The sequence below is a fragment of the Rhea pennata genome, chromosome 2, assembly GCF_028389875.1.
Source record: "Rhea pennata isolate bPtePen1 chromosome 2, bPtePen1.pri, whole genome shotgun sequence".
NCBI lineage: Eukaryota > Metazoa > Chordata > Aves > Rheiformes > Rheidae > Rhea > Rhea pennata.
This window is the reverse complement of record NC_084664.1, coordinates 80,501,419-80,524,991: the sequence shown is the minus strand read 5'-3', so window position 1 is coordinate 80,524,991 and position 23,573 is coordinate 80,501,419.

Here is a 23,573-nt window from a genome sequence, read left to right as displayed (position 1 = left end):
GATTGCTGGAGTCAGTAGAAACTTCCAGAGGAAGGGCAGGCATAAGACAAGGTAAATTAGAAATGCAGAAGACAGGTCAGGCTTACTAGAAGGTTTCAAGGAAAATAGAGAACACTGTTAAGCTTTATGTTTTGATTTCAGTGTAGCTGTCACAGATCAGCTATTTGGTCTGATTTCACCCAAACGTGGCCAGACGGCATTTGGCAGCTTCACTGTGAGAGCCTGGCTGTAGTCAAATTTAGAGCAAACTATAGTGACATTCTCACATTCAGTTCAAGAGCTTATTACTCAGACCTTGCTCAGATAGTGAAGAATCAGGCTAACAGCACAAATCCACAGGAATCAAAACAAAGGAGGGAAAAAAAAAAGAAAAACGACACACTCCTGCAAGTCCCCCCCCCCACACACACACACACTTCTTTCTCTCAAACCACATCTGCTGGTTTTGTACAATGCACAAGTCAGACTGATTTAAAAGCCTTACAGAGATGGCTCCTGACACTTGAGCAGGATAAGCCTGTGCTCATCTCCTGGGACAGCACCGGGCGCTCCTCGCTGCCTAAGCCAGGGCAGGGGCTCCTGCTTACAGCTCTCCGTATAGTGCATCTGCTTCTTAAAGAGCTACATGGCAATACGCGCTCTGATTTTGGAGGTTTTCAAGCACAGGAGAGAAAAATGCCATGATGCATTTAATTATTTGCATTACCAGGCTAACGCAAGAGGTACCTCTTTGAGGTAATTCTGATGAGTAGGCCAGCTTTAATCACTTTTTCTTCTTTGGCTATGTTTTCTTCTCCCTGAACCCAGACTAACCTAGAAGCATGGGTACCTAGAAGCGCCTACATACCCAGGCGAGTGGGTAAGGGTATGGAAAAAATGTTTGCTCAGTTCACTAATGATTTGAGCTGTTGAGCTCAATAACAGACTTTGGATGGGTCTGAGAGTTACTGTAGTGGTAACTGGCCCACGTTACATCAGAATAGTTTCCATCTAAGCTTCATAGTTTATATTAACCTACCTTGGTTCCTAAAACAATATTTTTACTGTGTGGCACTTGGAACAAAAGAGAAAACAAGCAAAATGGTTCTTTCATTTTCCACCAAAGCCAACAATACAATCAGTTTGCTAAACTATGCTGAGGAATAAATCATATTTTTGTTTGCCTACTTCATTTTCATAGATTCATGGAAATTTGAGGGCTGAACATTCACAATTTCTGTACCTATCAAATAACAAAATTTTCCATAAACAATCTCTTGTTGGTAAAAGTGATACTCACAGTTGTACAAATAAATGAGAATTAGACTGTTTCAATCCTCATTCAAAATAAGAGATTGCATTAATTCAATGACACCAAGGAAAACATTTGTGAAAGGATAAAAATCTCCCCTGGTTTACTTACCTGGTAGTATTTAAGCCTAAAAGTTATTTGTTAGGTGCATCTTGTTCTTCAAAATGGGTTTTAAATGTTACAAGTCAGATATTAAGAGGCTCTGAGGTCCTTAATTTGCTATTCCAAACAATTAAAATTAGAATTCTTCTTTATAATATTCATTCTCAGATATTTAAGAAGAGAACTTGCCTGTGGATATACAGAAAAACAACAAAAAAGCTAGTATATGATTTCCAAAGCTCTAGCCTCCCACCTCAGGTTCAGATCAGACTAAACCATCTTCTGTTTTGGTAATTTTCTAGTGATACTGGTTCTTGCAACAGGGTTATTGCTGCGAGTTCTTATCAGTCACACTGTCCACTTGTTAGGAAATCCTGTCCTTAGCCTGTACAGGCAGCAGCCTTTATCATGACCATTGCCATTATAGTTGGGTACAGGGTGCTCCAGTAGTACCTCGCTGTCCCAGGGCCCTTGCTGGTGACCATTGTGCTCAAGATCAGCCCAACACAATTGTTCAGTAGGACAAATAATTTGTTCCTAATGAATAGATCTGCTGGGGACAGGCAAAGTTGCAAAGAATGAGTTGGTCCTCCAGATCCAGCCATGTCATTAAGTCCTTGTAACTTGCCCAACATTAAAAAAAAAAAAAAAAAAAAAAAAGAGATCAAGTTCTTATTCGAAAAGTGTTTTACCCCAGTCATTGTTGTCCAGAGAAACATTTCAGAGACAACTTCAAAGTGCTTAGATCATTACAGCAAGCAGGAAAGTAGCCAGACCATAAATCTCAAAAGTGTACTAAGTAGCTCAAAAATTTACTCAAGTTTCTCAAGTGGGATTCATAACCTCCATTAAGCATCACAAATACACTGCTAACAGTACTGAAGTTAGCTAGTTTTAAAGTTAGCTTAGACAGGCCTATATGAACTGCAGTTAGGTAGTGAGATTTTTAACAAAAGAAAAAGTATATTTGATAATATACTGAGCAACTCAGATATACTTAACAGCATCTGCATTGGTTAGGACAATGGCACTCCAACTTCTGGCTGAGATTTTAATCACAAATATAAAGCAGTTTGTAAAAGTTACTTAAAATAAGATATCAAAAACTGTGTTAAACAGATGATTTTGAGTATGCCCAATAGAACCACAGCTAGCTGTCTTTGAGTTTCATTTTCAGTCTTTGCAATATTAAGCCAAGTAGTCCTCAAAGGATGTAAAACCATACATCCCTCACAAAATGAGACTGCAAGGTCGCACAGAAATTTACATATATGCTCTCACTTCATTTGTCACTTTTGCTCTTATTGCTTCTTCCCTTTAATTTTTCTGTTTGCGCTCTTGCAGTAACTTTCCCTTCCCAGGCAGTCTCTATCAGTCCCCACATACCTTCCCATAACAATAATGAGGGGATTTTTGTCTTATCTGCTGAAATCACTGCATTCAGTTATTTATAGCACAGAAAATTTTAAAAATAAATAAAAGGGCATAAAGGCAATTTTTAATTAGACATCATTTTGCAGTCTATTTTCTTCCTTAATTCAGATATAACTTATTTTTCTTCACAGGTGCTTGGACTACATTAGCACTTTTAGGAAACATGTCTTCCAAATGAGCCAAAATTACGCCATACGGCAAACTGAAATGCAGCAGTGAACCACATCTTCCATAGATATAAATCAGCAAAATACCATTTAAGGCAATGTAATTACCTTAGTTCATATCTGTTGAAAAAGTAGTTCTGCAGGGGGAAAGTTTCCTCCCCTCTTGCATTCTTCCTTCTCTCTCCCAATGTAGGTGGCCAAACTCCTATCCTCTTACCACTTCTTTTTGACAGGTCTGGTATGACTTTGCTAAAGCCAGAACTATTTTCAGAAATTTTCATAAGTCAGATGACACTGCAAATGGGGTAGATGGGACAGAGAGGAGAACCTATATATTTATGCATTAGCTCATAAAGCAATTAACTAGTGTAAGGTGAGACTCAACAGACTGACACACAAAAAAAGTATATATGACTAATGGTGCGTGACTGTATCAGGAAGAGCAGTCTGCCCACCAGAGAAGTTAACACATTACCACATAAGTAACTCACTTTGAACTCCCATTTTCAAACTTGCATCTATCAACTTTTTTTTCTTTCTTTTTAGTTTTCTGCTTCCTTTTCTCCATAATTATTTTTGACAACTCTTTCCCTCCTCCTCAGCATCAGTGCAATGCAGTGGAAAAAGTGTTGCATCCACACCAAGTAAATGAGTAGTTGTGTATTTCCTTGTCCCTCTACCCTTCCCCAGCTGCCTCCTCCCCAGGTAACCCCAGTCCTGGGCGTTAACAGAGACCAAGAGCAGAGCAGCCACTCTTCTGGAAGTGAGCAGCAACACTCCTCTGCACTCCAGCGGTAGCAGTGTCTGACCTGAAAATAAAGCATTTCTCACCTCCTACCCAAAGTATCTCCACAGCATAAAATAACCATCCCAGATTGATCCATTTGACAGTCGCTTCTCTGTGGTTGCTTAGGACTGCAAGATTGGGCCACTTGCAGAGTAGTGCCGCTTTTGGCCAAACCAGGCCGTATCTACACTAGCTGACAAGAGCACTGATTTCTACAGGGCTGCTTCTAGCCGCTGGTGCTGCCTGGTATTATTGTAACTCTGAGAAATCACTATAGGCCTTTGGAGTTTGCCTCAGCAGGTTTTCTGAAAACAGGACTTGTGGCCTTAGTAAAGAAGTGGATGGATAGTTAGCAAAACCCTGCAGGACCTCAGGCCACACAGCAATCCACAGGCACCCCAAATTCAGCAGCACTATTAAAGTTATTTTATTGTATATTTATTGTTATTTATTTTTAATAGCAGAACTATTAAAACTAAACCAGCTGCAAATTCAGCAGGTTATCCATCTTTTACTTTCTTCCTCAGAGGACTACACTACCTGTGGTACATTTTATATCAACTTTATATTACCTCCCTGGAAAATAGTCTTGGAAGCAGATCCAAGACTTGGATCCTGCTATGGCACACTTTTCTATACATCAGAGGTTGAAGGAAACTATATAAACCCTCTTCTGCTTCCTTTTCAATAAAGGAGAGGTGACTTTTCACAGATGAGCAGAGGAAGGTTGTGTGTCATACTTTAGATATTCATATGGACATAATCTACATATCGTATACACATAAAAGAAGTTGATAGCATTTTTGAAATGTAAGGTCTCCAAATCTAGCAAATGAAAGACAGTTAACTACTGACTATTAGGTTTCTTTCTCACACAATTGATAGGCTTCTCACATGCCTAATTACATAAAAACACAGTACAGGAAAACTGCTGCAGAAATCTGATACATATTAAGGGAGTGGAGGAATTGATGAACAATACAAGAAATAGAGATTGATTTCTTTAAAAACAACTGATGAGGTCATTCGCTTATGAAACAGCAGGTTGGACAGCCAGGATCAAGTGTCCATCAACTAGTTTCTTAAGTGCAGGAGACCACTTAATCTTTGCAGGAAAGCAAAGCTCTGGAGCACAGAACGAGTTGGACTGAGTGGGCTTGTCATGTTCTCTCATACTGCTCAGAGCAATCGTGCTCATTTTATCCTGGGCATTTCGGAAGGGAGGGGAAAAAAAAACGCCACAAACAACTCTTTCAAAATATAGAAAATACCAGCCCAAAACAGCAAAGTAATTAAAACCTAAGGCCAGCTTAAAAAACTTCTTGGAAGTCATACAGCTGCAGCCTTCAAAGGCTTGCTCTTTTCTGGAGAGGGGTGGAGGAGAAAGCTTTGATTTAAACACCACCACAATGGATCATTTGATCTTTTGGTTTCTCCTGTTTTATTTTAATTAATGTTTCTAAGTACTGATTTAATGTCAATCCAGTTTTATTAAAGGTTCATTGAAGGACTGAGAGAGATTTGAAACTGAGCCCAACAGAGTCAGCAGAGGCAAGTTTGAAATGGCCACTCAGCAAATAAAGTGTATCACGCTGGCTGTATTTTGAGCACTCAGACAATAAATGAAGCTGCGTTTCTAAACACTTCCCCCCCTCCAGCTTGAAAATATTTTAAACTCCTAGTTAATAGGCCTTTGCGCCACTTATGAAACATTCCTTTTCATTTTTAAGAGTTTGTTAATTCCTTTAAGATTAGTGCTAAACAGGATTTATATATATATTATTTATTTTTATATATATATGAGTGTATGTATATCTCAAGTACACAGTTATTACCTGAGCTAAATGTGTCATATATTAGCAACCTCATTACTACCATCTAATTCCACTCTTTTGCTGGTTTTACGGGCTCAGGAACAGTAAGATTTCCTAGATGAAGGGGATGCCAAGACTCTAACATAATACCAACTACACATCACTCTCTACAAGCAACATAAACAGGACACAGAAGGGAAAAGTCCTGTGAAGACAATGAACTTTAAATGTCTCAGAAGCAGTAGCTTTTTCAGTATTTCCAGATAGGTTGCATTCAGTTGACAGCCCCTCTTGGTGGCATTAGGACTGTGCTCAGGAACTTATTAGTGTTTAATATGGATTAGGCACCCCCTCACACTTATTTCACACCGCGTTGGATGAACAGAAAATCTGTGATCCATTATGAAAAACCCAAGTTCTGCTTGCCTTATTCTCAGATGCCAGATGGTTGAACATGGAAGAAAACCTATGCTATGAGGCAGAATGTACCCTTCTCCCTTTCAGAGATTTCCTCCAACTCATACATCCTGAGCTCCTCAGTCCAGATCTATCCCACCATCTCTGCTCAGTGCTTCTGCAGTTTTTGGAGACAGTGAGGGAGAGGCACAGGAGAACTTCACATGAGGTCTAATACTTTGGAAAGCAGCATTCTCTCCTGCAGAGACCTCTCCATAGCAGGGAAAGAGGAAGTGTCCAGTGGACAACCTGGTCCTGAAGCAGGCAGAGTGGCTGGAGACAGCTAATAGCAGAGCAGCGTGGACAGTGGTGCTGCTGTAGAGCAGGTCCAAGATCAGCTAGTATCCTGCTTCAGTTAGCACAGCTAGTCCCCCTTTCATTCAAATAGAGATTAGCTCCAAGGCTCTGAGGTCTCACAGCTGCAGAGGTATTAGCCTAATTTACTCTCCCCTAAGAGTGCGTCTACAGAGGGTATCTGGGGACTTCCAGTGCATTAGTGGTGCTACCAAAGCAAGCCAGTACTTACAGAAATGCATTTCAGTTCTGAGTCTTGCAGACAGGCTTTGGTTAGTTTTGTCCACTTAATGAGAGAATAATGTAAGGCCCAGCTGGCATAAGTGAGCACAGAAGTGATGAGCCCAAGGAAACTATGCCAATTTACTTCAGTGATGATCTGGCCCAAGGGATTCATAATGGACTGAGATGTCTAGTCAATAAGAGGTTAGAACAGCTCAAAAAATGTCTGCATTTATCCCTCACTTTCACATTTTATACAGCTTCTACCAAATGGTATGAGCAGCTGGAGATCTCTTTAAAATCCATATTTAATTCCCTAAAGCTGCATTGAAATTAAAAATTCTGCCTACAAGAGATCAATATATTGTACTGTTTTAACTTCACATTGTAATAAATAGGGAAGATGTTACCACAGTTTAAGGAGAAATCAAATAATCTAAGTTATAGAATCTCTAGCCTGAAGAAACCATGAGAATAAGCATTTTAAAACATTTTATTACAATTTATTGCTGTGATGTAAACAATTTATCCCTATTATGACATCTCTTTAATTAATATGGGGATGAGTACTAGGAAAAAAAGACAGTTTCAGAATCAAAAGAATAGTGCAAACTAAATGGGAAAAAGATGAGTTGCTGCCATTCAGAACAGTGCCATCAATATGACTAAATGAAACTACTGGAGTCTGGATCACGTTATTACTAACAAATAGTGTGTATAATCTTTCTACTAGAGTTTTCTCTTTCACCATAAAAAATTACATGAATTTCAAGTCAATGAAGAACCATAACTATGGATGGAAGAGGTCAGATAAATTCTGATTTAATTTAGTTTCCTCCCTTTCTTATTTCAAGCAGAAGCAAGTCCTTTTCAATCAAGTTTGGTGCTAAAAACTTAATCAAATATAGTTGAGATACATCTAAGTATCTCAACTAAGGGATACAGGAAAGGATAATCCTGCCAGATAATCCTAATAATTTTGTTAGGACTATTTGAATTATATGAGTGTACCTCACACTATTGAGCAGGGCAGAATCCACATAAATTTCATGTCTTGGATTATACTTATATTTTGGTCTTAAGAATCTATTTTGAGGTCTCGTGTTGAATCTTCATTCTTGTTAAAGAAGGTGTTGTAAAGACTAGTTCCACTGGATTTTGTGCACAGCCTTGATCAAAAGCAACCTGAAACCCTCAGGTTCCAAAGTAGCAGAACATTGGATAAAAGTCTAGTTTAGAATATAGATATTTCTAATACTTTTGCTATCATCAAATACAACATTGCAGGAGACAGGAGAGCCTGATCTTCACTCGTGAGTCACTTTTTAAAATGAGCCTGTCTGTCTTTATACTCTCTCTCAGAGTAAATCGGAATAAGGAACTTGGTCCTTCTGCCACAGAGACACAAGCTTCCATACGCTCACCTGAGATAATAAAACATTCTGGCTTATTTTCTGGATGGATCAAACTAAAATACAAAAGAATCCAACAATCCTAGAATCAACAATTCTAGAAATCTTACCTTCTCTCTTAGTCCCTTGAAATCTGTATTAACAATAATTTGCCATTTTAAAGCCTTAAAATGATATCATTTTTCTTAAAATGAAATTTTTAAAAAGTCCATCTCTAGAAATGAACATGGGAAAATAAGTTTTCAGTGCAAGAGACTGAGTTTCTCAATTAGATGCAACTACACTGATACATGCTGCAATCAAACAATTAATATTTTGAAACATTGCCAGTAAATAAACTGTAGGTATATTGTGATAAGAAATACCTATTACTACAGAACAAATTAAACATAATGGATTGAAGGGCTTATATAGGATACATGTAAGGTAAAAATTTGCTTGCTTTTACTACAGAATTTGGTACTATACAGGCTACCGTAGTGCGATTTGCTATGCAAGGATTTCCTTGGACTGCGAGAGCTGTTATGATTTTGAAAGGCAAAGCTAGCTAACCATTAGGGAATGAGAAACCAGATTACCTGCCTGACAAAGCTTCAAGGACAACATGCACCCTCTGTTCCAAATTAAACTTCAAAAGAATCCCATAATCAAACAAACTGAACATGAGAGGCACCCAAGGACAGCAAAACAAAAGGCGGTTTTGCAGGGACTGATAGAAAGAAAAAGAATAGGAAATAATATGATCAACTCCCATGGGCAAACGAATGCAAACTGAGAAAGGAGGTGAAAAGAAAGGAAACCAAATATATCAGAACAAGATATAGATTTTGGTTTTTTGCTTTGTTTTTTAATTAGTTGCATAACGGAAAGCGTTGGGCATCTCTTGCCACAGACTGACCAACCAACTGTCCTGCTAAAGGCTTCCTACATAATTTAGAAAATTCTTGCATAAGAAACTGCAGAGCACACTTAAAGTCAAAACAGTATATATAGTCAGTTTTCTACATTTTTGCTATTAGAAAAGCCTTTTTATGAAGAACAATAGTTTTTATTTATTTAGCTTACATACACAATTAACAGGTCCAGATCCTAGTCCTATTCTGTACAGTAGTACTAATTTAACACAGTGCAAACTCCACTGAATTTTTAATATTGAATCAATCTGTTTTGTTGTCCAATCAATATGAGCATGATTTTAAAAGTTTGGCATTTCTGATTTTGAGGGAAGAGATGGAGCTGATAATGTATGGAGACTGGAACTATAATATCTGCTATAATTGGGAGAGAAGGGCAAGGAGTTGGCAAGCTGTGTGGAACTAACATGTAAAGCAAAGCAGTTGGTGCTGAGCACCTGCTGTCTACAATAAGTAGACATCAGTAGAAGGAGGGACTAATAGAGGGGAAGGAAATAGTCCTCTGGACTATCTCTAGCTAGTCCTCTACTAGTATAGCTGGATCTTGGAGCACATTTTTCAGTTTATTTTCCTCTGAAAAGATCCTAGTTTGCGTATGCCAAACTCTATGATGCAAACAAAATAACAGCTCATCTTCCTGCATGAAAAAGTGGAGAGATCACAAGAGATCAGGGAAGGAGCACAAGGGCTCAAGCTTAGAAGAGAGAAGGAAAAAAGACAGAGCTGGGCAGCACCAGAGCACAGTCTCCTGCTGAGCTTGGAATGAAACTAAAGTCTCTGTATTCATTTACTATAACCCAATAACTGCACAGGATGAAGCTCTCCCAACCCTGGCAACCGGTCAAAGAAAGAGGTAAGAGCCTACTTCTGTTACCATAGGTGGGAAAAGATCTGTGTGGTAGCCCTAAGGATCCAACCTTGCCAGATAAGGATGATCTCATGTGAGGCAATGGGAAGCGAAATTCTAGAAAAGCACAATCAGAGCAACTGCATCCAAAAAAATGATTTGTCTGCCAGCTGAGGATCTCCAAATCCAATCTGAATGAGTGCTGAGCACTCCTTGTGAACAGAGGTCAGTGGGAGCCCTGCCTAAACATGTTAGTCTTTTGAACCTAAACATCTCCCTCAAAACAGAAAAAACAAAGCCAAGAGTCTGAAGACCACATCTTCAAAAGGAAGATGCGTGGGTGTGGGTCAGGTATCTTCAATGCAGGCCATATACAGCTCAAGAACATACAATATCCTTCCTTCAACACCAGAAAAATCTAACAGCTGGAGATCGTTTCTCTACTCATTCTTCCAGACTGTTCAGCCAGAAAGCTCCAGAAGCTCTCTGCTAAGGTTTTCTTCTCTTAGGAGACTGCTCCAAGCACCTGGCTTGTGCCCAGTTATGTGCATATCTGCTTTTTCTTTTTTGTTCTTTTGTTTTTTTTTGTCTCTCTCCAGTCCCATATTCCACCACTCAAACAAAACAAAACCAATAGTTGGCCCTTCCCTTCAGCCCACACAGTCTAAAGTCCTGAAAGGCCTTGGGCATTTCTTTAGATTGGAGACTAGTGTCATGCCAGAAAGGAATTTAAGTATTTGCACTGAGGGTGGTATTTATATTTACCTGCTTCTGTGCGTCCTAGCCTTCACGATTACAGGAGTGGGTATTTAGAGGGGGTTGAGCAAACACTTGCATAGCCTTTACCAATGTTGGGCTAGATGGAGCCCAGGCTGCATGGTGCTAAGGAAGCTTCACAGTTCCCTCAGACCTCCAGTAAATATCACCTGCATGCAATATGGAGTATTCCAACAAATTCTGCCTAGACTTCCAAAGCAACCATCCATATTGCCTGGCTATGTCTTAAACACACACACACACGCTCTTAGCCACTCAGTCATTTACTCAGAAGAGGCCTGGCTCTGACCGTACAGCAGACAACGTGAGTTGAAGAATGAAGGCTAGTAACAAAGAAAAAAAATGGTCATTTCCTCACCATGTTGTGCACCGAGTCAGAAATCACATCAGAGGAAAACACTACACGATCATTAGTTCAAACTTAAGTCATACTATGTATGAGCACGTATTCAGTGTGAGTTGAACAGAAAGGCTATAAATATACAATTTTCTAACTTTTGATTTAGCTTTATTTTGCAAACAGGATTTTATATACGATACATATATTTGAACATATATTTTGTATACATTAATATATCTGTATATGTATGTGTTGTTTGTATATTTTATCTGTTTAACATATTTTGTTAAATCAAGGAATTACTAATGGGATGCGATATATTTAACAGTTAGGTTGTCAATTAGTAGCTCAAAATTTGCTGACACCCTTTTGTAGGATAGCCCTAGAAGGGGCTGATAGCCATATTCCATTTTCTCACAGCTGCATATTTCCATAATTAAGTCAGAATACAAACAATCATTTGATAATCTCAAGAATGATACCAAAGCTCACCAGAGAATAGAAATGGTAAGAAAACTTCAAAGTCAGAGGGAGAAAGTAGGGAAAAGCATGAAGGGAGGGACACAAAGCAAGTAAGCAAACAGACCAGAAATACAATTATTTTAAATTATTTTAAAATATGCCTTGCCAGTTGCATGATATCTCTAATGAGAGGAGCAGCTAAGTAACCTGGCCAGCCCTCCAGGTTGGAGATGGATACGATGAGGAGGAACGTGAACTGAGTGCTGCTGCTGCCCTTTTGTAGCTGTTCTAAGTGACATAGCCTCCCTTCAGGGCTAACTAATCAAATAATTTTTGCAACTGGTAACAAGACGCACTTGTCATTAATGAACTCAAGGTAGTGGAAAGAAGCAGACCGAGATCCCTCAAGTCTATAATCATGATTGGTATTACTTCATCCGAGCACCTTATCCTGACAATTCAGCAGCATGCTTAGGTACAAGCTAATCTCACTTCTATTCTGATGTGGAAACATTAAGGGATTTTTTGTAAGCATGAAAGGATTTTACATAGCCCAGGAAAAAAATAAATCATTTCTTTGAAGTCCCACATAGAAAAAGACTGGATGCCATTGACTAAATTAGTTCAGAAGGCAGTAAGGAAACAGAAGGTAGGGTGAAAATAGAATGGAAGATCACCACAGAGGTCTATAAAAACCCGTGTTGGGACTCTGTGATGTTCAACACATTGATGACCAACCCAGAAAGGAAAAGAGCAATGAGGTGAGAAAGCTCGTTGACGATACCGATTGATATTGAGTAGAAGCTGTACAGAATGGTGGTGAAGAATTGCAGAAGTCCTCCACAGACTGGCCAATGAAAAGGCAGAAGAATTTCAACATTGATTAAAGTAATGCACATTGGGGGAGAACAATCCTAAAAACTCCGTATATAAAACAGTAAGCTCTGAGCTGATAATTAACACTCAGAAGACAGATCTTGGGGTTCCAGTACATAAAGTGCTAATGATTATTAGGAATGCAACTGGGAAGAAAACAGAGAAGATCCTCATGTTGTCATACAGATCATGGTTCTCCTACACCTTGAGCTATGCAGTTATGGCTCTCCATCTCTAAGGATGTGGTTGGAACTGGAATAGATTCAGAAAAAGGATAATAAAAGTATGAAACAGCTTCAATATAAGGAACAACAAAGTAGACTAGGACTCTCTTATTTGGCCTGGTAGAATCCTGGGAAATTAAGATAAGGTTCTGTAAAATCACTTACAGCATGGAGAAGGTAGGCAGATTGACCATTCACCTTCTCTTCTAATTTAAGGACCAAAAAGCTATTAAGAAAAAAAAAATCACATGAAAGAGCGGGCTTCAGAACAGAGATAGTGCTTCACTCTGGGTGTGGTTAAGTAGTAGTTAACTAGCCTTGCCAGAGAAAGCTGTGGCCCCCAAGTTTACCTAGGTTGGACTACTTATTAAACAAGTTCACACACGAGAAATCCTTCAAAGATCACTTCAATCCAGAAGCCTTATCTAGCTTATGTGTTTTTCAAGATATCCAAGAAATAGCTGTATTCCTCCCTTGATCTCTACCAGCTGGCCTGGAAGTTGGTAATGCACAGATCTGTATGAGAGGCCTCCTCCAGAGAGAGCAGCACCAGCTGTAAGAGGTTTTGAACATCTCCAAGGAAGGAGACTCCACAACCTCTCTGGGCAACCTGTTTCGGTGCTCAGTCACCTTCACAGGAAAGAGGTTTTTCCTTATGTTCAGACAGAACTTCCTATGCACACTTTGGCGTGCAACAGCAAAGTAGAGAGACTGTGATATGCACTGCTTTAAGATTGAAGCAAAGATGTTGGAAATCTGGATTTGTGATAAAACAAGTTGAATAAATGAATGAACTCTGAGGACAGTAACATTTTCTTGGAGGTTAAGGGGAGACGAGACAAGTTCCTGGAGAAGTATGAACTACATACAAGTCTTGTCCTTATATTCTTTGCAGAGACATCTATTAGGGGTTATAGCAAATAGAGGCAACTTTGGTCTGATCTGCTACAGATATTTTGTTTATCTGACCTCTGTTTTCATAGCATTATGCAAACAGGCAGTGCCAGGGCCTAAAGCACATCCCCCTGCTTCTGGGGGTTAGCTGCCTGGGTTCAGATAAAGTATTTTAGACAAAGTATAGTTGGCCACCTTGAAGAAAGCTGTTGAGAATTGAAAGTTAGAAAACTAGGCATGGGCTGCCCCACTTCCCTTGGAAGCTGTTTTTAGCTGAGATCCTCACTCTTGTCCTCCACTGGAGCTATGTTCCAGCTGCGTTATAGTCCTGTCTAGCATGAGCCATGTACCCCACTGATCTAGACTCACACCTGGGACCAATTTTGTTACCGCCACCTTGCCCCGTGATCACCAGCTCCTGGCTTCCCCCCAGCCCCACTCAGCTGTGCTGGTTGTAGTGCTTCAGGACTGTACCCCACCATGCAGGGCACAGCCCTGCCAGCCAGGTAGACATCCACAGCCCTGTTCCCAGCCTTCAATACAAAAGGTGCAGCCCCCAAACCCCCAGTACGGGGCAGCAAAACAGGGCCTTCTGTCAATATCCATCCTGGATCTGAAGAACACGTCAATAAAATATGAAACTTGAATAGCCAGGATGCCTGGGACAACCTCTTTCATCTTTAAAAGACTTATCCAAGTACATTGTCATAATTCAGAAGCGTTTCATTTATATAGAGATTTCTACTGTGAAATTATATTGATTGCGTAATACATTTCCATTCTGAATCAGCAGCTAACACATACAAAGCTCTTTATCACAGGAAAGCTCTGTTCAAAGTTAGTATACTGGAAAAGTGGAAAAAAGGGCTAAATACAGGCTGTTCTGCTCTCTGTTCTTTTAGCACAATGTTCCCATGTCTGTCTCTCTGTAAGAAACATTATAAGAAATAATTCAAACTGCCTGGTCTAGCAGCATAGCGGAACTGAGAAGTTCTGCCTCTGAACACAAGTACGAAAGCCAGGATGAAAGAAGAAAATGAAGGGGGGAAAAAAAAGGCACCCTCAACTGAAGTTTTCTTCACTGATGTTTTACATGGTTCATTGAATTAAATAGTCCCTCAAAGAATATACTGAAATATGTTTTGAAGTACTAGATTTTTTTGGTATTTGTTGTTGCATTCCATTTTTATACCTTCTAAGATCATTTATTTGATTCTTTCCATTGTGATTACTATGAATACTAGAATTTTCCTTTTTGTTCTAACACTGCAATCTTAATTCATTTATTCAGCTGATTCCAGGAACTGAAGGTTTAAGTAGAACATTAAACTTTGAAAAATTAGCCATAAAACTGTATAAAATTTGGCAACAGTGGCCCTTGCAAGGACTTTTCTTTTTAGCTCTTGAAGATTTATGGTTCTAAATCAATACATTTTGATGATGGAAACAGTAAAAGACTACTTCTAATGCTGCATGCCCAGACCTCTTCTCTTCAGACTAGAGCTTCTACAGATTAAGACAAAACAGCAAAAAGATCAAGAGCATTTTAAACAGCACACCAGCTCCACATGCACTTTATTCCTAACCATGCGCTTTACCTGTCTTGCTTCACTCTCCCGCTCTCCTCATTTACTTAATTGTCTGCTATCATGCATAATGAATATGGCTTTGTCCAGAAAGAATGTAATGACATTTCTAATGGTCTAGGGTAACAGGCTCACTGCTGTTCCTACTGAAGTTAATGCAGGTTTTGCTGATGACCTATTGACTTCAGTGTCTGAAAAGCTAGGCTCTTTTTCTCTCAGTAAAATATGTTCTTAACATAGAGTCCGTAAGTCCGGAGTTCAGGCAGACTTCCCCCCCTGCAGCCAATTAAAAACATTAATTCTGTGAAGCCAAGTCTACATCTTTTATAAAAAGGGAATGTTTAAAAATAAAAATAGAACACAAACATTTTCCACTCCACTCAGAAATACGTTTTGTATTCACAGTACAGAAGAGCAACTGTTAAGAGAATTGGAGAAAAAGACAAAATTCAAGTACAGTCTTAAACAAAGGACAGACTGTTTTAATATCTCAAAGTTTACACTACTAGCTTCATTAAATCCTATCAAAACCTCAGAGAGATTTCAGGAAAAGCTTTCTGAAATACCTATGTATATCTAATTATGGTAGATTCCATAAAAAGAAAAACTGAGTTTTTTATTAGCAGACATCACTCTCCTTCAGGCATAATTGCAGAACAGAAGAATTCAGACATGTCTGGGCTCAGGGAAAGTCAAGGATGATAAACCAGGTCAGGTACACGTCTTCCATTCCAGCTACATTTAAAGGCAATTTTCCCTGCCTTAGCAACTTCCCCTCTCCCTCTTCTTTAACAGGGAGGGAGGTCTTCTGTATCATGTTTACTAAGTAACATTTGGTGCTTTCCTTCATCCTGCCTTCTCAACTAAAATAAAAGTAAATAAATAAATAAAAAGGGGCTAAGCATGCTTAACCTCTCCAGAGTATTCCTGCAAAAGGTAAGCAGGTAAGCAACTGAGCTTACCTTGTCATCTCTTCGGAAGGAGGAATTTGGGCAGTGTATTTCCCACACATAATGCCAAAACCCAAAGGTTATGCCTTCCACTAGTCTCCCTCCTGTAAACTACACATTCACAAGACTAAAGGTTTCTTTCCAAGCAAGTTCTGGAGCATTTTGGCTTAGGGGCTGATTTCTTCGCAGGTAGTAGTCAATACTTTACATAGTAATTAATCCACTAAGGGAGAAAAATTAAGCATTTCCCCAACTACTCCACTTCTAAAGGATTCCAGCAATTTCTGAGTTTAATTACCTACAAGTTTAGATATGTTGGGAGATTCCACAACTGTTTTTATATACTTTCCCTTGAACCTATCTCGCCAGACTTTCTCACAGTTTTTCATAAATCAAAGCCCCAATTGTTTAGATTAAGATGGAACATTGTGTTTATGTCCATACAGTGCAATACTAAACATAAGCAAAAAAAAAAAAAAAATCACATGAATACTTTTGGTATGAGGAAAGATGACAGAGTCCCAATTTAACTCTATTGTACCACAGAAAAAGTAATTCCTCTTAAAATGCAGCAACAGTATTGCTATTGAAATTTGAATAAATTATTGCAATGTAAGAGAACATGAGTGAAAAACATACCAACTTACGTTTAATGCATCAAGGACTTTTTGCTGAGTATTCAGGATCAGCACTAATCCTAGAGGCAAGATCCCAACTGAGGCCTGGCTGAACAGACAAGAATGCTACACAAACTGGAAAAATATGGACGTATCAGTTTATAAATATCCATTTTTTTTTTCAACGGGGGAACATCTGTGTGCACAGAGGACCTTCGATTTTGAAATCAGAGTTCCCAGCTACAAGCAGCTGATGGACAGGTTGTTTCTTTTTTAGTCACAACCTCTTTCAGCTGCTCCTGGCTTATGGGCACCATAGCCTGAAGTCACAGCAATTGTTCAAGAAAAAGGTAGCTGCACATTTGTGTTCAGCTGCAAAGGTCACATGCTCAGGCTGAAGAGATCCAAGGAAACAGCTGAGCAAGAGGTTCATGGCCAGAAGCAGTGTTCTTGAGAATACTTTGCCTTTATCTTAATTTCAAAATATCCACAATAGAAACATTTGTCTAATTTTCTGATTAAAAACACTTTATTCAAGCACAATTCTCAAAATTAAAAAAAAAAATGACTACTAAAAAATTCTCTACTGGCACAGTTTTTCCACACACACAACTAAATACCTTCCCACAAGTTCTAACTTATCCCTATTGTCTTTATAGACAGTCATCTTTTTTCTTATTTAAATAAAAATGATGAGCACAGGAAGATTAAGACTAAAGATAGTCAACTGCAAAAAAAAAAAAAAAAAAAAAAAAAAAGAAAGAAAGAAAAAAGAAAGAAAGAAAGAAAAGAAAACATCAAGAATGATTTGTTTCCACCTTCATCAGTCCTTCTGTCTCAATTGTGGTCTCAGCAGCGATCACATTTGCGTTCACACTTTGGTCTCATATTTTCTAATTTGAAACTCCAAAAAGCTACAATGGTACTCAAGAAATTAAGTGCTTATCTTAGATACTTGCTGATTTACCTTGACCAGTTAATAAATTCTCAATCATTATTTCTTATGGGAGATGTTGAAAGCTAAGATTTAGTGTAACATTTATATAGCTCAAATATAGTTCTATTTCAAAGACGTTACCATTTGCTAATGCCCAAATACTTTTTCATTACAAGGGACAAGAATTCTGAACTAAAGTCTTTTAAAGTCATTTAATTGGAATCGCACCAAGTGTTAAACAGACAAGTTAACACTCAAGGATCTCTAAAACACGCACATATGCAAAAAAAGAAACACCTTTTTTAAAAAGAAGTTTGACTATTGTCAAACATTAAAAAATATAAACTAAAATATATACTATACATATATTTTATAATACGTATATCTATAAAACAGGGCTATTACAAACCAACAAATAACAACTAAGTATGAAAGGATTGCTTGTTGCAAAAGGGAAAAAAATATTTGCACTACCTACATTCTGATGAACTTGCAAGGATTTGTAATTCATCTCTGCTCTCTTGCAGATTTCCTAGTTCAACCCATGACACCAAGCTCCAACATCCCACCTTCCATGGAAGTCCAAGATCTGCAGATGAACCCCACGAACCCGTTTGGAAGCACATTCGTGCCTGCCTAAGCATGTCTCAGATTTAACGAGCAGTGAAAAATTGGTGACACGTCGGCACATTTTATAAACTAGCATTTGGGAATTTACACGCATTCGAGGCAGTTCTACGCTATTATTTGAAAGAAGAGTAAACAGACACCAGTATGTACTTCCCCATGTAAAATAACATTGAGTCTGTCAGATGAGGTGTGTAAAAACACCATATTCAGAAAATATCACACAGCAGAGAACTACACAGGCAGTTTTTCTCAGGAGCAAGCTTCAGACACTAAAGGCAAATCTTTCAAGTAGAGTCCACCTTGCTCCAGAATTCAATCTCCATTAACTATAAATGGAGATTTTGTTTATATTTAATGTAGTTATTTTGTGAAGCTGAGCTGCCTTCAGCACAAAGGCCTAAAGAGTAGAATCAAATTGCCTGGGAAACCACCATTTCAACAGTCACTAGCAGTTAGTTTATTCCTCCGTTAATTTCTAAGACAATACGTTTAATCTCTTGAATGCCAGTAATGCCAGCACCCTCTCTTAAGAGGCATTAAATAGGCCTCGCCATGAGGAGGACAGGGCCAGACCAGAGGATGAAGTGTCTTAGCTTGAAGCACATCAATTACAGATGGAGCAGATGTAAATGATGGGCTGCAGAGTTGATACAGGTGACTGGGGTGTGCAAGAACAAACACTGAAGAGGACAAAGCCCCCTGGAGAAGTTAAGTGGGGGGCAGGAGAGGAAAACAGATGGAAAAACAGCACAGTCAAGTGAAGGAGATAAGAAAAGGATTAGAAATGTGAAACTGGGAAAGAATCCTCTATGGGAGTTGGGGATAACAGAGGAGGATTTTATTTTAATTCAGAGCAGCACGGTCATGTTCTTTCTCCTTTTTTCATCCCCATCAATAATATGAACTACTGAACATTGCATTGTACCCCTACGTAAACAGAATACCTAAACAAAAATAAGAGAAACAAAAAGTTCATGCTACAGAGGGAATCCAAGTTACTATGTCTAGATTATTCAGAATACACTGGGAAGAACTGAGCAAAGTAGACTTATGCTTAAACAAAAACATTTGGAACTCAATATGATCTCGGTTTTGAGGTTATGCTTAAGAGACTCTAGCATTATAACCTACACTCAGCAGCAGTTTTCCTTAGAAGCAGCTTACTTACAGACTGCTACAGAGAAGGATCTAGTCAAAAACTGGGCAGAATCCAGCCTAAAAGAAGTGCAGTGGGACATTATTCTAAAACCTCTATATCCCAGGGAGCAGTAATATCAAAATAATAAAAGTGCTGGTTGGAAGTGAGGCAGAACTCAGCAGTGAGCACGTACTGCAGGAGATCTCAGCTATCCAAATGGGAATGGGTATTTGCAAAGACTACAGAGGGCAAGAGATGTTTGTACACACACCACCAGAAGGTTTCCTTGTTCAAAACAAAAGGACAGAACAGAGACAGGAAGGAACTCACAGGGACTGGCTTGAGTAAGAGCCAAAACACAGTCTCAGATCTGTATAAATGTCAAGGTATGAGACAGAGGGGGAGAAGAGCTCAAACACACTGTTCAGAGATCAATTCTCCAATCAAACAAAATAATGCGAGAAAGGAAAAAGTAGAGAGGAAGGGGCAAGTACTTTGAACAAGAGTGTTACTCCCAAAGGATACACTTTCCACCTGTAAAAATAAAATCTAGAGCGCTAGCAGGGCCAGGAGGTACAAATAAACTGCAAAAAACTAGCTGAAAAGGGGGAAAAGTAATATGATAAAGAAAACATAAAGCACAGGAAGAGTATTCAGAATAAAACGTGATCAAGTGGAGCGCACAGTCTCTATGGAAAATTTAGGAATTGCTTCATCTTTCAGTTCCCAGACATTGGTGCATGACCAAAGGTCATCAGAGAAGGATAAAAGACAAAACACTAGCAAGTACTTTCTGCAGCTTTTACTTAGCATAATCAGAATAGGGAATTTTTAATGACTGCCCAAGGCAGCAATTAATGCAAGCAGGCAAATTATTTTTAAAGAAACACACAATATCTGAAGGAAGTGAAATGTGAGAAGCTCCACAGGTGTCAGAGTGCAGCAGATTCCTGAATTTTCTGGTTTTCTTTTTCCTTCTATCTATTGTTACACAGAAGTACTTTAAAGCTTTGCTCGCTAACTACACCCATGCTGCAACTCTTCTGCATGCCGAATTTGTCAGATACTAGGAAGAAGACTGACCTCAAATTAAGTCATGATCTCTCACAAGAAAATTGTTTTGTTTCCATGATTATAACAACAAAGTCATACTGCAAGGTCAGAGAATGGTAACTGAGTAACTATTCAATGAACATTTATCACTTGATCATGGTGGCCCTCAATAATAAACATTTAGAAACAGCCATTTCCTACAAGACCAGGCTATTCGTGTTGCACAGAAAAATCCTCCAGAGCAATTCTTCGGCATATAGCCACTCTATTTTTGTTGACGTAGTATCCTTACCCTATACATATATACATACATATATATATATATATATATATACACACACATACACACACACACACACACCCCTACTGGCAAGGGGGAGCAACATCTAGACATGAAGAGTAAAAGTACTAGAAATAAAATAAATTATAAAATGAAAGCAGAAGACCTCTCAAATTCACCTGCCATTCAGACTTCCATTCAGTGTGCTTTCAGTAAAGCATACTGAAAAACCCTTCTCAGATTCATTCATTCACTTAGCAGCAAGTATCTTCAGGAAGAAGAGGTTAATTAATGCTGGCCATCAGTAACTGCACTTGCTATCACAACCAAAATACACAACTCTTGGTGGAGTCCAAGCACTGTATTTGAGGTGAGAATTTTTGACAGTGAACTCTTTGGATTTAGATGAAAAGTTAGGCCATTGATTCAGTATATCTAAGGTTTCATCCTCCTAGCATGCAAGTACTTATGCTGTAGTATATATCTCACCTCTCATTTCATCTGTTGCTTCCACATAGTTAAAAAAAGGAGGGTGACAGTTTTCAGCTTTTACAATACCTCCAGAAGCAAGAAACGAGATTGCTGAGTTGTGTACTTAAACTATCTAACCATCTGATTCAAAATAGGAGCTATTACTGTCAGCCTGGAGAGACTTCATCAGGAAGATGAAATCATTCCTTTTCAAAGCATTCACAACTTCAGTGGAACAAAACCTGTATTGTCTTAAAAAGGAGCTTACATGTATGTTCTTCCTTTACAAGCACAGGGATACAAATTGCCCAAGAGCTAAGAACCCAGCAGAACCCGAGCTAACTGTGAAGCTCACGTGGCATGAGGGTACGCTCATAAGCTTAGTTGCTTACGCAGATTTCCTCTGTGAAGAAGCTTGATTGATCCTCACCACCGGTTGCCTAGCACAATGCTTTTAATTGTTCTGAAAAAGATTGACTCTGGCACCATTGGAATGACTGTATTGCAAACTTAAGCTGTACCCAAGTAAGGGTCCAGCTCTGGCCCTATGTTTAAACCAAAACATAGGAACCTTTCCTAGCAAAAGCAATATAAACTCTTTTGTCAATTACTGTGAAAGAAAGATTGACTTTGAAAGCCTACATGTGAGTTATAGAACAACCCACTCACTGCCAAGTTCAATTATAGGCTGAATGAACTTCACGTGATGGAAAAGAGGACCCTAATTTTCTGCTGCCTTTCACTTCATACAGGCACCAACAGATAACAGCAAAAATATGATTCTGCAGCCTTCTGTGCTTGCTTTTTCTCTGGTAAGAAAGTAACATATAATTAGTTGTACAAAACAAAGAACAAACAGGGCAGGGGGGAAGATCAAGGTTTTCCACTCTAAACAAAAACACTCTCAAATCCTCTGCTGCAAGCACCTATAAAAGAATGAGATGTGGACACCCTGAAAGGTCCTGTTACCTGAAGGGATGCATGTCTTTGCCATCCCATGAAAGGTTGAGATACCCCGACTCCTTCTCTGCAAAAAGGATGTACCAAGCTTTTCCTAACATCTCTAATGAAGCATACTCAAGTTTACCTACAGAAGGCTCATTCTGATCAACTTTACTTTACCTTGATCTCCCCAAAAGGGTTCTTCCAATGCCTAATAATTGTAGTATCTAAGGAATTCTTTTGACAGCTGAAAAGGAATAAATGGTCTTTCCTAAATCCCACATAACAAAATACACACACACACGTGAATATGTGTATATATATATACACACACACACACATATATAAATATAGATAATCAATGACTTCTTTCACTGTAAGCAGGATTTGATATTATAGAGAACTGAAAATGGACATTTAGGGAACTATTTTCCTTTTAATACCTATTGAGCATCAACAGAAAAATGCAACATACTATGGGAAAAATAAGGATCACAGGATTTCAATCTCTTTTTCATCTCTTGCTGACATGCTCCAAGTCATATGCCTTTATAAATTCTTACTGATCTCCATCAACATGTCTCTTTGATGTTTAATGTCTCAGCTGGAGTCACATTTGTAAGCCAACAACTCCTTTCAAAATATTTATGTCCTTCAACTCAAGGTTCAAAACAGGGCAAGATTCTTTGTCTAATCGCTCAGAGCAAGCACAGTATTTCTGCTATACCAGTCCCAAGAACAGACGTGGTACACTCTCAAGAGCCTATACTTTGTCCAACTTCTGGCACCAGCATCAAGGATGTATAATCTTACTAAAGCGCAACAGTAGGCTACATGCTTCTCTCATATTAAGCCAGTTCTGAGCCTACTGAAATCAACTTCACTGAGCTACAAGTCTTGCACAAAGAGAATCAAGCTCTCATAATACTCCATAAAAATAGAAGTTATGTACAGAGTGTACTGTAGCCCCCTACATATGCCTATGAAAAAATCCTATGGAATGTGATGGGGATTAAGTCAGCTGGGTTCATTAGAAGTTAATCTTGAAGAATTTAATAAAAAAATGGCATTTCTTTTCCAGAATTTTTTAGCCAACATCTACTTTCTGCAGCAGGAGAGAAAAGAGTGAATTTCAGTTTCCAGAGCTCTGTACAGAATATGGATTTCATGCATATTACCCCAGATTTTGTTTTGTGAGATTTCTAGATTTATAGTTCCAGTGCCCTTCTGCTTCTCAGGTATTCTTGGCAAGGGGTAGAAGCCACCCTCCTGATGTCAGCTCTTTGGCTGTCAAATCCAGAGAGGGAGTGCGAGACAGACAAGGAGGAGGAGCCATTCCTGTGCTTCTCGACAATTGTGGAGCTTGTTCTCCCTGGGCTGGAGGGCTTGGGCCAGCTTCTGCAGAAGGGATGTCAATTACCACATAGCAAGAGGCACCCCAAGTCATGCCACATTCTGTTTTCCAGATAGTCATGTTCTAAAAGCAAGAGTCAAAGAAAGCTTACATTAAACATAGGCGGCAGTTTCAACCTTTCTACAGCTGAGCCTGGCTGCTGCTGCTGCTACCTTCTTCATCTCATTTGCATCCTCCCATCTGTTCTTGCTTCATTTCCTGCCACCCCACACAAATTATTGCACTTCATTCTCAGTCCTCCC